Below are 14,653 nucleotides of genomic sequence, written 5' to 3'. Positions count from 1 at the left end.
GACCAAAATCACAAAAGAGCAGATCAGCGAGAAGGCAGATCAGATGATTGGACAGCCAAACAACAGTGAACTACACTTACTATCTACTGTTTTTCGCATCTATTTTACCGCTCACCTAGTTAACCCGTGTTCCTCCACCTTTGACTGAGGCTGGACAGGTCGCCAGTTCTCCTGCTGGAGCTGTTGTGGCACAGGAGGAGCACTGGCATCTGTTTCCTTTGATTCCTGGAAGATGGCTACACAGTTACTAAAAAGAACCACCAAGGTGTCTCTAAATGAGCACTTTACTAATATGCTGAAGAACAGCCAACCAATGCCAGTGAATATTCAGGCTTCAATGCAGCAACAACAGCCCCCAACACAGTGCCAGAAACAGAAGACTGGCCCAGCAGGTGGAGAACAGACTCTCTACCCAGGCACTATTAAAGCTTAAGCAGAAAAGCTATAGCAGTGCCTGGGTAAGAATAAAATCTAGGCCCTACTGGGGCCCTGGCCAAAGAAGCAATCGGAGGATGAGGCCTGCCCATAATCCAGAGAGGCTAAACCAGAAGAGGACTACGTGGGGGACATACCACCAGAATCCTCCTTAGGGGCTGGATGTCTCCAAGGTCAAAACCTGCTCTGAAGTGGACAAGCTGCAGCTTCCCTAATGGGCTTAAGAAGAGGGGGTGTTCCAGGTCATCGAGGTCCTGGGATAGGAGGTCTAGGGTGTGGAGCTATGGGTCATGGCACGTGCGCTCGCCAGAAAGACAGAGAGAGACAGAAAGCGAGAAATCACCCCCTGGGGGAATGGCCACGCCGTAATACCTTCTCCTCCATTCTCCTCTCTGGATCTTGGGCATGCACACACACATGCCCAGTGTGAGTTTAAGCCAACAGGTCGGGGACTTGAACCACATTTGAATACATGGGAGTCCAGCGATGTAGCCATTATGCCAACTGCTGGTCCCATACCCTTGCACTTTTCTTGAAGATTGAATTAAGTTCAACCATATTCTTTTTCACTGTTCAGTTTTGGGGGATTCTTCTATTTCTGGTTGATTACAACAAATTGTTATCTCAAAAAAAGAATCTGAGGCTCAAAGAAGTTAAAGAACTTCCCCCAGTTTTCCATTAAAGAAATTAAACCTAAAGTGTTTGACTATAAACCTTCTGTTCTTTTCATTTTTTTTTTAATTGCCAATGGATGAATGCACTCACCAGGGAGAGAGGCAAAGAAAGAACTCAAGGATGGCAGTCACTTCTCCTCAAATTCTCCATCCTGTTGGGATTTTGGACATGTACACACATACATACATCCAGCATGGTTTTTAAGCCACCAGAACTGGGACTTGAACCACAGTCAACTGTGGGATCTGGCTCCTCCAATCACTAGGCTGTGGGGCCAGCCCCTCCACTTTTACTATATTGACTTTTATAATATTAGAGGAAAAAATAAACCAGAACATTATACATTATCCTCTAGCTCTGAAATAGAGTAGCAAGTTTCACAAGGGGATCAGTCCTTCCTGAAAAACAAAGCTGCTCTTAACCGCTAGTTCTAAATTTGCTAGATCACATTTTCAAAAATAAATCTCTAGCAATATCAAGAGTAATATTAAGTGGAAGAAGCTGAAGAAGTCATTTTCCCACTATGCACCACAGTTTCCTGATTCTTAAGAAATTATCTGTACATTCTCTTATAGCTGTGCCATTCTGAGAGTATGGAAGACAGCATTCTGTATAAGGTACAGACATGCAGTCATACCATTTAGCCTATGTAATAGCTCATATGTGTTCCAACACCATCCTTTGGGACTTGCTGGACTAGAGATTGATCACATATCTTCATGATATGCTCATTCACTCCAGGCACCTTGCCCAGCATGACGCACTTGTCCACACAGCCCTGACTTGCTTCTGGCAATATAGTTCTTAACTCAGCTGAAGAAGTAATCAGATAAAAGCAGAAATTCTGTGACATATTTCCCTGTGGAGAGTTCTGATGTGTTTCTCCAAGGTTACTTAGTAGCTGCATGACCTTGGTAAAGTCACTTAATCTCTCTGAGTCTCAGTTTTCTCATCTGTAAAATAATTCACCCAAAAGTAGTGAAAATTAAGAAATAATATGTGTAAAAACACCACACATATACTAGTTACTTAGTTTTTCTTCCTTCAATGTCATCCTTGCCTGGGTCACACCAGCCAACTCCAGTATGTCTACGGATCCACTAGTTATTTTCAAGGTTCAATTTTTACTTCTCCTTTCTGTTCATCACCCATTCATCAACTAAAGAACATTCAGGAAATGTCCATGGCAATTTTCGATCTGCTGAAACATAGCAATTAAGGCTGCATCTGAAGTCTTACTACAAAATCAAGTCACTAATGTGTAGTCAGCCAGCTTCAGCTTAAATGCTTATGATAAGGAACTCCTTCCTTTCTAATATAGCCCATTTTATCTTCAGTATGAAGCTGCTGTAACTTCCACCCAATAGTCCTAATTCTATCCTTTATGGTCAAATAACACCGATAAAATCCTCTTTCTCATAACAGCCCTGCAGATACTAGAAGAGAGCAATCATGCTTTACTCTCCTTCCAGGCCTCTCTCCTTAACTTCTATTTTGTCTTTGTCCTTTCAAAGATAACTGCCATAACTGTGCATAATACCTGAGATGTGGTTCTGCAACCTAAGAAAAGAGTGAATAATCACTTATCATACTAGAGACTCTATACTACTACTAACACAGACTGAGTTTCCTTTAACATTTTTGGCAACCATATTAAACATGTACTCATTCTGGAGAATCACTTAATTTTTACATTTTTTGCTTGTTTTAAGAAGATAGTGTATAGGGATCAGCAGTTGACATAATGGCTATGTCACCGGACTCCCATATAGTCAATTGCGGTTTGAGTCCCAGACCCAGTGACTTAAACTCACATTGGGCATGTGTGCATGCCTGCCCAAGATCCCAAGAGGATAATGGAGGAGAAGGAGTTGTGGCTTGGCCATCCCCCCGCCCCCCCGGGGGTTGATTTCTTGCTTTCTGTGCCTCAGTCTCTCTGTCTTTCTGGCAAGCACATGCACCCTATAGCTAAAACCTCTCTTAAAAAAAAAAAAAAGAAAGAAAGAAAATTAAGAAAGAAAGAAAATAGTGTACATAGTGTACAATGCTACATTTTTTCTTATCAAATTAATTTTATTGATTTTGGACTACAATTGCAGTCTAGTAAATCCTTGGATTCCAGATTCTATTATCCAGTGTATATACTTTCCTCATTCCTAACACTTGATGATCATAAGTTTTCTGCTATTCTATTAATTAAAATAAAACTGAAACAGCTGGATAATCAGAGAGACAGACTACCAGGTACAGACTACCATCAACCTCTATTTTCAATAGTAAAGCACAAACTTTTCCCTATGTCAGTACACCTGAGAGCCCTTCCCACCACCCAGTCACATCAATTACAGTAGATCACAAAATATTAGAGTTACTAAAGAAGGGGCAGAATGCCTAAAAGAGACATTAAAATGGGAGGAAAGTCCTCTGTGGTTTGGAAAAACCCTTTATCCAAGTACTTCTGATAAATCCTCCAGAGAATGTGCCCTCACTCTCTTAAACTTTTTAAGAGTTCCTGCTCCAGGAAAACAGAATCAGTAATTAAAATGCTTTGTAAGTAATTTCCTTATCTGTATGATGTAGATAATAACACACAGCTCATAGGGTTATTGTGAGGATTAAATGATTAATATATATGAAGTGCTTAGTGCAATGCCTGGAACATAGTAAATGCTCAATAAAAATAGTACTTTAAAAAAAAATATTTCAGGGACCAGCAGTTAGTGTAATGGCTATGTCGCTGGACTCCCACGTAGTCGACTATGGTTCAAGTCCTGGACCCGGTGGCTTAAACTCATGTGGGCCGCGTGTGCGTGCGTGCCCAAGATCCCAAGAGGAGAATGGAGGAGAAGGGATTGTGGCATGGCCATCTCTCCTGGGGAGTGATTTCTCACTTTCTATCTCTCTGTATCTCTGTCTGTCTGGCGACTGCATGTGCCCTATAGCAAAAACCTTTAAAAAAAAAGTGTAAAAGAAAAAATTATGTTGTTTTAAGCCATCAAGTTTGTGGTAATTTGTTATAATAGCCATGGACAATTAGTAAGACTCTATTTCCTTCTGGTTTTTGGCTTAAACTCTGTCTTGAATCATCTTCTGATGGACTCAAATGTGAGAATTTTACTTTTCCAACCAGTTTGAAAGTCTCAAGAGGACAGATTATCTATTCTAGCCCAAACCTCAAACACACAAGATTTGTTGGATTGTATTTAATTGACCCTCTCAGATAGATCTGCCAGAATTTGTCACCTAAGTAGAAAAATGGTGCTTAAGTTAATCAGAACTCAAAGGTAATCATTGCCCAACCCACAAATCTGCGAGCACAGCACTCAGCTCCAAGGTGAGATTATTATGGCCACAAATATAATGAAATTTAATTTTTCAAGCTGATGCCCTAATGCCTGATCTGGCTCCCATCCTCCTTATCTATGAATGGCAAAATGAAGACCTCCACATTCTTCAAATGCCCACATCATTTTTTCTTCCTGTTACTCCTTTTCCTGATCTTGTTACCATTTCCTGAGGAAATGGTAACAGACCAAGGTGAAGTAATCCAAGCTTGTCTTGTAATAAGATATTCCAAGTACTTATGGATGAAAGACAGATAGTGATACCCTACTCTGTCTGCTCCTGTGTCTCTGACATGATCCCTCACTGTCCACTCCCTGCCTTGTGTTACTGTGGTTTATGAGGCTGCATACCACATCTCAGGACTTCTAGTGGCCAGGCCCAGGGTGAAGTAGGTGAAGAATCAAGTCTGGAACCAGAGAAATCTGTGAGTCTGCAGTACTGAAAGACATTTTATGTCATGGCTTTTCTAAGTCCCACTTTAAAGATGGTCAACATACTATTATAAAAATAACAATTACTTTGTGGTTTATAAAGTATTACAATAAACAAGTTCTTCTTTGCTCCTCAAAATAGTGGGGATATTGCTGAAAATTTAAAAAGAAATTATCTTCATCAAGCTAAATTATGTATCATTTCCTGAAACAATACACAAAAGTAATACTTGCCATACAATCCAGTTTAATCAAGCAAAAATATTGAATGGAATGGTAGCTACTTTGTTCCAAAAAGCGTTAAACTCTAAGGTTCTTATATTTTAGGACAAATAATAATAACTTTATTTTACAAATTAGGAAAAGAATTATCTAGTAGGTTAGATAATTTGCCCAAGGTCCACATAGCAAAGAACAGAGCCAGGATCCAAAGCATGTGTTATTTGACTCCGAATCTTTTGGATTTGTTTTTCTACTTCAGCATTTGGTAGTGCCATTCAACTGCCTAAACTAAAATGGCCGCCATCCTCCCTGTCAGGAGATAGGCAGGAGCTAACCTAAGTCATCTTTCTAAAAGACATCATTCAACTCACAAACTTCTAAGCCAAGTTCTTTCACAAAAAGATCAGTTTCCTGTCCAGGCAAACAAGTTGCTATACCATTTTCGAGCATATTTCTTTTTTTTTTTTCTTTTTTTCTCTTACAGGTGAACAGTGGCAGAGCCTCATACATCTGCAGGAAAGATGTTAAGACATATTGCACCAAACAGAGCTCCAACCCTACCCTCAACCATGTTGCATTATGTCACTAGTCATCAAAGTAGCTGGCCTGCCCACTGTACCACTGCCGACATTTTGCACAAATTAGACATGCTGAAGTCTATGAAAATTTTATTTTTCATCCTTCATTTTTTTTTTCAGCAACTCCCCTTCACAATACAGTTCCTAAAAAGAACAGAAAGACAGCTATCTTGGAGAAATCCAGCCAACACAGGCCAATTTCCACTTTAGCCCCCAAATAACAAGGAGGTAGATAATAAGTCCCATAAATAAAAAATTAGATACTGTTCTCAACCTACCACCTTCTCCTAAACATTACTCTCAAAAATGGCAAAGTATATTCCTCATATTACTTTTAATTAACTGACTTACTCACTTCACATCTTAGCTTTTTTCATCAAGATTTACCAGTTCCTACTTATAACTTAAATAGCATCCCTAAACAGCATTATGAACATCACAGTTAAAGGGGTAGGAAGATTTGGCACTTCATGGTTTGAGACTCTATTGTGTCTGAAGTGAGGCCAGACACAAAGAACAGCCCCAAAGAGTGGCTTGTGGAGCCAGGGCTCACTGGGACCACATACAACCCAGTCTCAATACCAGCCAATGGAGCTATAGGTAATGTCAGCTCCCACACTGCTTCGAAGACAAACCAAGGTAGAACCCCAAACCCTGCATTGCTACCTTAAAATGGTCTCTCACCTCTGAAATAAATAAACAACTTTGAGTGCAACTAACCTCTTTTGAACCACTCCTCAATCAACCCTGGCTCCTGTATTTTACTCTCTCCTTTGCTGTTTTCTTTCCTAGGTCTCACCTATTTCTGTAAATACCTGATTCCTTGCTTTGGCTTGAATCAACAAGATCTTCAGTCATCTTCCTGGGTTTTACCGACCTCAGGCTCAAGCTCTGCAGAATTAGTTTAAATTGGCCAAAATAGATTTGAACTGGTCAGAACAGATTTTTCCTTGTCAGAAAAGATTTGCACTGATCAAGAACTACTTCTGACCATTTACAACTCATTTGGTCCAGTTTTACATTGCTAATAAAGGAGCAAGCCACTGAGGGGATCAGGATGAATCAAGAATGAGATGAAGCTGCTTCAATCTGCTTAGAAGACCTGTGGGGGGGACAAAAAAGACCTGATGCTAAGGACCATACCATTTGTGGTGGTGATGCTAGAGGGGGAACCAGAAAGGACATAATAGTCCATGAGGTAGGATCAAACCACTATGAACCCCGGGGGAGGGGCTAAAAGAAACTGAAGCTCAGTGAGGCAGGATCAAATCACTGGTATGAGGCAGGGAGGGGGAAAGATGGTGGTAGTCTTCAGACAGGATCAAACCACTGAGATGTAGAGGGAACCGAACAGTGATGCTTTTCTATAAGGCACGATCAAATTACTCTGGGGAAGGGACGAAAAAGAAGAAAAAGGAAAAGTAAGAACTTTTAAGGGCCTAGTCATCTGTAAGACAGAATCAGACCACTGTGGTGGATTGACAGAAAAAGGATGCTATTCTAAGAAACAAGACCAAACCACTGTGGAAGGGAGGGGAGCAAAAAGGAACTGAAATTTCTTAAAGCAAATTAAAATTTCTTATAGTAAAGTAAAAGAGGATATTAATTTGTGTAATACAGAAACAAACCCTGTTTTTCAATTAATAAAGGGCATTTACATATATGATCTCATTTGCTCTTTACTCTGCCCTGATGGTTGGGTCAGACCAACTTCCCACGAAGACCTTGGTAGTAATTCTTAGCTGCCCCTCAGGGTTGCTAAGCAACAGTGCAGTAGCAGCTGCCAGATGAACCTTGCCCTTTTGACATTAACCCCTGCCTTTCTGGAAGGAAAATAAGATGTGTATACCCATTGCAAACTCTGGAAGCCAATTGAGACAGCATCATCAAATGTTATGTTTTTAAGAGTGGAAGATAAACACAGACCTTCGAAAATAAAAAAGAGACAAGTAATGGGGAAATGATGACTTGTGTGGAAGAGGCACACTTTGAAGAAAGCTTGGTCGTATAGACTTAGAATGAAGTCTAATCCCACAGAAGACTTTTGAGTCCTTCTGTTAAATCTTTCATTTGTGATATTTCAACACCTTTGATAAAAAAAAAAATACAGTAGTTCTAACTTCCTGGGCAACCTATTCTTTTTTCCTATAACTCTGGTCATTTTTTTTTTTTTTTAGCCAAAATGTCTCCCCTATAGATTCCACTGAGTCGTCTGAGTTCTGTCTTCTAGAGCAAAGATTGGCAAACTAGAGCTTGCGGGCCATATCCCAACCTGCTGCTTATTTTTGTACAGAGTCAAGAATAATTTTTGCATTTTTGAATAATTGAAAAATAATATTTTCTGACTATGCAAAAATTACATGAAATTAAAATTGCAGTTCATGGATAACATTTTATTGGAACGCAGGCACGTTCATTCATCAACGTATTATCTGTGGCTGCTTTCCCACCACCACATCAGAGTTGAGTAGTTGCAAAGAAAGCACTATGGCTTTCAAAGCCTAAAGTATTTACCATTTGGCCTTTTACAGAATAAGTGTACTGAACTCTGATGTATAGCAACAAAAAAATAATATATTTTCAAAAGAACTCAGTAAAAATGTTACTGGAATGGTGGATACGGAAGAGACTGAAGAAACCTCACAGTGAATCCTAAATTAACAAAGGGAGGGAGAGGACTTAGTCCAATGTCCTCTATTCCCACGAATAACTTACCTAGGATCCAGGGGATAAGAAGATTCAGCTTGTATAGAGAGCTGGGAGTCTCTAAGAAGAATGAAAGAACCTCTGGAAAAGGTTGAAATCAAACTGTAAAAGCCTTGAACACCAAATAAAGTTAGTTACTTGGCCATCCTGAAACCAAGAACCACAATTAGATTTCAGGTTGGGGTAGGGCTGAGTGATGGGATGAAAGCGGGACTTGATAATGATTCATATTTATAGGCATCACTCTAGTTTTGTCCCAGCTATAGACAAGTTACACTGGTTTGAAAAGTTCAGGTGATTCTGGTCACTCAGTTTCAGAACCATTTTGATAACAACTGTTCCAGTCTGAACACAATCTGGTTGGAGGCCAAGATCCTACAGTAAACTTAATATAATATGTTAGGCTCATTTAAAAGGATATCTGCCTTAGAAGTATAAGAGAACCCTAATCACATCTTTATCTAATCCCTAATCACTTTTCAGGACAGCATCATCCAATTTAACCCACACCTCCCCCAGGGCACTTGTCTTCCTCCAATGAAGACTCCTCCAATACTTTATGTCACTCAAATTATCCCAGCTAGCAGTGAAATCACCTCTTTGTGAAAATGACTTGTTTTCCCAGAAAGATTTTGAGATTCCAGAGGAAATGGGATCATAACTGAGACCTATCTGTTTTCTCTTGGGATGTGGTTAGTTGCTAAGGATATTATTGATCAAATGATTTAGTGGTCCCTCAGTGTGGGAGGTCCTCACTTATGGAACCTCAGGAATTTTGCGATCTGTGACAGTTCTTACCACACATTTACCTTTTTAGAGAGATGAATTGGAAAGGGGTGAGACCTAGTGATATATTCAAGCCATGCCTTTTAATGATCATGCAAAGAGCAGCTAGCTCTTTCTGGTCCTGATATCACAAAGTCCCAACTCCTTGTTGTTCCTTTTTTTTTTTTTTTTTGAGAAGATTTTGCTATAGGACACGTGTGCTTACCAGACAGACAGAGAGAGACAGAAAGAGAGAAAGAAAGCGAGAAATCACCCCCCAGGGGGATGGCCATGCCACAATCCCTTCTCCTCCATTCTCCTCTCGGGATCTTGGGTATGCATGCACACGCACCCAGCGTGAGTTTTAAGCCACCTGGTCTGGGACGTGAACTGCGGCCGACTACGTGGGAGTCCAGCAACATAACCATTATGCTAACTGCTGGTCCCCATTGTTCCCCCTTTTATGGGCTCAGGACTGACTGCCCTGGTCAGGAAGATAAAGCCCACAGTTCAGGCTTCCAGGCATTCAGTCCCATTTTCCATGGCCTCTGTTAATTCTGGACCCAGCTTTCAGAATTGAATCTGGACTCAACAGATTCAGGACAAAAAAAGGTCCTTGGCCAGGAAAGTTGACTTTCCACAAAGTGCTCTTTCCTCAATGGCCAAATCAAATGCCTCCACTAGGACTACAAGCCAGCCAGCTGTTTCGGACCTCTGCTGGCCAGCACCAAGGAGCCCCAGAGTCAACAGTGCATATACAGATCTGCTATTTTGTTCCTTCTCATACCTCAAACATCGGATTTCTCTTCAGTGAATCTAAATAACCAAATAGGACTAAAGTCAGCTCTAGGGATAAATCAAAGATCTCTTATGGACCTCACCTGTTGAGAGAGATTCAGCACAGTGCCTACCTTCATTCCCTTCAACCTCTCAAGAGTGCCCAAGCCCACAGGTTACTTTCTGGAGAATTTCTGTTTAAATTGTTTTCCTCAGTTCCTTTAGGGAAGAGGAATGAAGTATGCAGGAATGGGCTATCAGTACCCACTGTTCTAGCTGGTTCACAGGCTAAGATAAGACTCAAAACAGCCTCCAACCAATCATTCTTGAATTAAGCAGTTGGCTTCCTCTCATCATGAGCAGGCAAGATCCAAGTTTCAGACACTGGCTGAGAGGGACATGGAGAGAGGAAGAGGAAGAAAGAAAAAGAAAAGGAGAGTGCAAATAGCCCAGCAAAGAAAAGGGAAGTATTTTTTATCTAATACGCAGAAACCTTTTCTAGAAAAGTGACTTTTGGCTAATGAGTGAAAGTAGAGGAGCTGGAAAATACCACTATGGCCATGCAAAAAAATGACACGGGTTTGGGAAGGAAATTCTCATGTCTGTACACATGAAAACAACTCTCTCTTCCTAAGCTGGGGGTGAGTTAGTGCTGACTAGAAGTACCAGAGTCATGACTGAATCATGTTTGAAGCCTGTCTGACCTCTGGACTTTTCAGTTATATGAGCTAATAATTCCACTGCTTTGTTTTGTACAGTTTAAGTTTGGTTTTCTGTAATTCGCAATCAAAAGCATCCTGAGTAAGAAGTACTTTCCCAAAGCAGCTAGCACAGTGCTTGGTATACTCATCCATAAGAGCCCAATTCCAAGACTGATTCCCCACTGACGCTTTTTCTGAACTCCGAAACAATTTATGCCTCCATCCTTTGTGTACTCATAGCTCATTGTGCATAGATTTACTATAAAATATATCACATTATCTATTTACAGTTACTCTTTACCTAATGTCTCTCCCACTGTAAGGCCACTCTGTGGTGTCTTTGAAAATGCCTACCACCTGGGACCAGATGACATAATGGTTACGTAGCTGGACCCCCACATGGTCGACCACAGTTGAGTCCTGGTCCTGGTGGCTTCAAACTCATGCCGGGCACGTGTGCATGCATGCCCAAAATCGTGAAAGGAGACTGGAGGAGAATGGATTGCGGTATAGCCTTTCTCTGTCTCTCCAGTGAGCACACATGTCCTATAGCAAAAATCTCTCTCTCGCTCTAAAAAAAAAATTGCCTACCACACAAAAGACCTTTTCTTTGAGTGTGTTTCTAAACAAAATGAAATATTAATCTTTCGATCAATTTTAGTTAAATTTTTCTACCTCTGATTAAACAGAATAATGCCATGGGGTCAGCAGGTGGCACTGTGGTTAAGATGCTAGACTCCCACATGGCTGACTGTGGTTCCAGTCTTGGATCTGGTGAATTGTTTTTTCACTCTCCCTCTTTCTCTCCCTCTCTCTCTGTCTCTCTCTGGTCAAATTGAAGAGTAATAATAAATTAATAAAATTAAAATAATTCTTAAAAAAAAACCAAGAATAATCCCTTATAGGCCCTATTCTTACTACAAGCTCACCTCAGGGACCTGTCCTACTTCAGTCCCAAGCAATGGACATAATGGCTACAAATGGCAATATTTGGTTTGCTCTCTCAGCATCCAACACGCTGTACCAAACTTAGCAGAAGCAAATGAAGAGGCTGCTGGAACTAGCCATGGGCTTCACTGAAACCAGTCCAGACAAGAGCAGCACAACAAGGGCCACCACAAAACACAGTCAACTGACTCTCCAATAAGATAAGCACAAAGCTATCCCCAGAAAGACCTCAAAAATATACTAATTGAATTTTCTACCATAAAAATCAAATTGTGTTAATTGAATGAATAGGTCTTTTTTAAATGTTCTTTTATATATAACAGTTTCCTCATATGAACTCACACAGCGCTTTACACATTTTTCTAGTACCACTTATCCTACTAGATTGTGATTATCTGTATACATGTCCAGCTTCCCCACTAGACCTTGAGGATAAGAATTGTATTTTCTGGGACCAGTGGTTAGCGTAATGGCTATGTCGCTGGACTCCCACGTAGTTGACTGTGGTTTGTGTCCCGAACCCGGTGGCTTAAAACTCACACCGGGCACGTGTGCGTACGTGCCCAAGATCCCAAGAGGAGAATGGAGGAGAAGGGATTGCGGCGTGGCCATGCCCCCAGGGGGTGATTTCTCGCTTTCTGTCTCTCTGTCTCTCTCTGTCTGTCTGGCGAGTGCACGCACCCTATAGCAAAAAAAAAAAAAAGAATTGTGTTTTTTCAGTCTCAGCATCTCATGGACCTATGGTAGTGACTAAAACAGAATAGGAGCTCAAAAAGTGTTTCTTGAAATGAGTTGTTAAATCCTCCTTTAAAAAAAATGGGTTAACTTTAATGTCAGTCAACACTTATACTTCCTCATGCAGTAGCAATGTGTAGGATTTGGATATGAACATAGAAGACATGGATTTAAGCCTGTGCTGGCCAATTACTAGCCTGATATCTTTACTAAAGTCCTGTAACTTCTCTGACCTTTAGACTCTTCACCCTTGCAATGAGGACAATCATACACATATTTTGCAAAGCATTATAAGAAGAATATGAACTGAGCCAGTACTTTGTGAACATGATGTCGTGTGAAAAGATTGAGTTACTTTATAAAGCAATTTAATTTTTAATTTTTATTTTGTTTTCTGGTTTTTCTGTAGGTTATGTGCATTTGCCAGAAAGAGAAAGTGAGACATCACTCCCCAGAAAGGTGGACTATACTGCAATCCCTTCTCCTCCACTCTCCTCTCAGTATCTTGAGCATGTACACACACATACATGCACTATGTGTGTTTTTGAAGCAGCCAGTCGATGATGCTAAACACACAGTCAGCCATGTGGGATCCAGGTGCCCCAAACTCATGCTGCCTGCTGTCTTTTGAATGAAATTTAATTCAAGAAGGTTTTTTTTTATTTTTCATAATTCATTTTGGCTAGGGATAGATGAGAGTTTCTTCAGAGCTCCACAGATTGCTGTGTATGTATATGGTGGATGTACCCTTACCTTTTTTGTTTTTATTCTGCTGTTGTTGTTTGTTTTGTGGGTATAGGCCTATTCTCCTTCCATTAGAAAATAAACAGATTTCAGTACTCCTTAGCCCTCTTTCAGTAATGTTTAAGGCTAGCAAATTGCTTGCCATAAGACCAACTCAGAATTGCACAGAAATCAAAAGGTTCTTAGAATCAACACTAGAATGGCATTCTTGCAAATGAAAAAGTGTCCTCATTCAGCCATGCTTGAGTTTATTTATATATATATAGCCAGACAGACAGAGAAAGACATAGAGACAGAAAGTGAGAAATCACCCCCCAGGGGGGATGGTCATGCTGTAATCTCTTCTCCTCCATTCTCCTCTCAGAATCTTGGGCACGCACGCACATGCTCGTGGCGTGAGTTTTAAGCCACCGGGCCCAGGACGTGAACCGCGGTCGACCATGTGGGAGTCCAGCGACATAGCCATTATGCTAACTGCTGGTTCCCTAGTTAATATTAACAGCAATTTATTTTTCCTGGGCACCTACAGGTTGAATAGCAATCTAGGAACAAGGATGATGATCGGGGAAAAGTCACCCTAGTTGTCTGCCAGGGTCCAGCCTCTGCAGGGGTGGGTTGACTCGATGGAGGCGGCACAGGTGAACAGAAGACAAAAGCCTCGGTGCCTTTTCATGCACGTCCTATGCCGGACACTCCTCAAAGATCACTCTCTGAGGAGTGACAACCGCCAGGAATTATCATGCCTTTTTATTGAAAATGTGTTACATACAAGTAAATGGAAGAGGGGCTACGTGTTTCAATTATCAGCTGATAAAGTTTTAACAATAGAGAACATAGATTCTATTCAGGGTTGGATTAAGGGTGGGTCTAGTGCAGTTCCACAATTGTAGGTGGGTCTCCATGGAATGCAGTTTCAGGAAAGCGGTTCCAGTAAGCAGAGATGATTATCAGCTGATGTGGCGCAGCAGCCATCTTGTGATTACCGGGAATGGTGCTGAGAAAAGAAAATCTCAAGTATATATATTAGTTCTTATGGATCTTAATAAAGAATGGAACTTACATAGTTGTATAGGGATCTAAAACTTAATTCAAGGAACCCTAATATATCTTAAAGGGGTAAAACTTACTGTTTACTAGGTAAGGGCAGGGACAGCCTTTTCAACTGGTGGTAGAGTGATTAGCAAGTTAATGAAGGACTTTAAGGTGAGTTTGTGGCATACTTAAAAACGTTCTATTGTGCCTGTGGCGCCACTGCTATGTATTTTGTTAGAACATTAGCCATAGTGGGGCAGGAGTGCCCTGGGCCTGTTTCGGCCTAAAAGATTATTCTTAAGCTTATGTTAAATGTATATTGAAGGGCCTTCCAAAGGTCAAGAAAATCTCTGCCTAGATGTGACTTCATCACATTCTCTATTGTGACCACTGGAGTGAAGTATTGTAATTAACAATAGGTGGTCAGAGCAAAGGGGAGCGGTCGGAGAACTTTTTTGGGAAATTTTATCATATACTCCGGATGTATAAGAGAGTCATGTAATTCTTTTATAGTAGTATATTGGGGAGTCGGGGGGGGGGGCACTTCCCAGCAAGGCTA

The 14,653-nt window shown here is 40.8% G+C and overlaps 1 pseudogene; it reads left to right on the top strand.

Annotated features, from left to right (window-relative positions):
- The first annotated feature begins 232 nt into the window (after positions 1-232).
- Positions 233-14,653, top strand: part of LOC102473974 (chromatin target of PRMT1 protein pseudogene) — a 73,475-nt pseudogene continuing 59,054 nt past the window's right edge.

Source organism: Tupaia chinensis, unplaced genomic scaffold, assembly GCF_000334495.1.
Source record: "Tupaia chinensis unplaced genomic scaffold, TupChi_1.0 Scaffold000357_1, whole genome shotgun sequence".
NCBI classification, from domain to species: domain Eukaryota; kingdom Metazoa; phylum Chordata; class Mammalia; order Scandentia; family Tupaiidae; genus Tupaia; species Tupaia belangeri.
This window is presented reverse-complemented; position numbering and strand designations above follow the sequence as displayed.